At 24.0% G+C, this 1,451-nt stretch overlaps 1 protein-coding gene across 1 annotated transcript in view; it reads right to left on the bottom strand.

Annotated features, from left to right (window-relative positions):
- The window catches only part of LOC108690178 (short/branched chain specific acyl-CoA dehydrogenase, mitochondrial-like), a 10,653-nt gene that overhangs the window by 5,751 nt on the left and 3,451 nt on the right, over positions 1 to 1,451 (bottom strand). The window lies entirely within an intron of this gene.

Consider the following 1,451-nt stretch of genomic DNA (forward strand, 5'->3'; position numbering starts at 1 on the left):
ATTGGTATTTACATCAGTTATATAGAAATGTATATTCATTTCCACTAAATAGCAGAGTTTAAATCAATTAATGAAAAAGTGAAGTTTCTAATCAAATTAAATTATACTCACTGATACATCATTTGTTGTACCAGATATTAACCTTTACATTTATGTAAAGGAATATATGTAAAATCAATATTGCCATATTACTGGCAAAAGTATATTATGTATAAACATTTGCGTACTTCTACTAATAGTGTCAATTAAATCAGGAATGATTAAAATATATAGTAATAATAATAATAATAATTATATCTAATAATCTTAGGATTCTAATAATCTGAAATAGTTACATTTGGGAGGATAATCTCATGATATTAAAAATGATAATTTGAAATATTTTTAATCTTTATTAATAAATTTGTGCATAATAGACATTATATACGCATTTTTAAACATAGTAAACGAGACGACTCGACAATTCAATTTATACTTATTTTCTTGTTATCTCTTACGATATGAGTAGTTAAAAACCAACAAGGATCCTATTTAAAATATCAAGAAAATAAAATATCAAGATTCTTGAATTCAAGACAAGAAATACAATATCAAGAATCAAGATAAGAAAAACGAAATTTTTTTATCTTGAAAATCAAGATAAGACTCTTTAAGACAAGAAATACTCTTTAAGAAATCTTGTCTTGATGAAAGCTAGCACTTGCGAGTAAATTGACAATTTCTTTTCAAATCATCCCTGGTGAAAATTTTTCTTATAATTTTTGTGATGAATTGGAACATTTTTCAGAAATACTCTGAAATATTCGAAAAGTTTACATCTCTCAGAATTTTTCATACAAGTGAATTCTGAAATATTCTGAGATTTCTCATTCCACAATTAAAAAAAAAATAGTTTTAAATGTTTTAGACTTTATAACATTTCATCAGAAATTATACTTATAAAAAATCTTAGAAAGCTTACAATATTTCAATTAATATAATATATGAAAAATTCTAAGAAAAAAAGCTAGCTTTTTTTAGAAGTGTTCTAATTCGTACAAAAAATGAGAAAGTTATAAAATTATATAGAAATTCTGAAAAATTATATTAAAAAATTCTGAAAAAAATTTTCACCAGGGATGTTAATAAGAAATTTAGAAACGTCGTCGGAAAAGTATTATCAATTTTTTTTATTCGCAACAATTAGGATATCGATTTTTTTTATTAGTAAAAGACTTGTTGTTCAAACGAATTTCGCATTGAGTGTTTTTCACACGAGACAAACACAAGTGGCAAGACAGGCTATACATTTCAATAACTTTAATACGTTCACTTAAATGCCCATTTGAATTCTTCTATAGCCTCATGTCTACCGTGTCCTTCTCTTATTTGATATTATTTATTTAAATACATACTGAGAATGCATTCTTCTCTATTTGATTTTTAAATTTAATTAGAATTTTTTTTATCGT

This window comes from Atta colombica, unplaced genomic scaffold (assembly GCF_001594045.1).
Source record: "Atta colombica isolate Treedump-2 unplaced genomic scaffold, Acol1.0 scaffold297, whole genome shotgun sequence".
Lineage (NCBI taxonomy): Eukaryota > Metazoa > Arthropoda > Insecta > Hymenoptera > Formicidae > Atta > Atta colombica.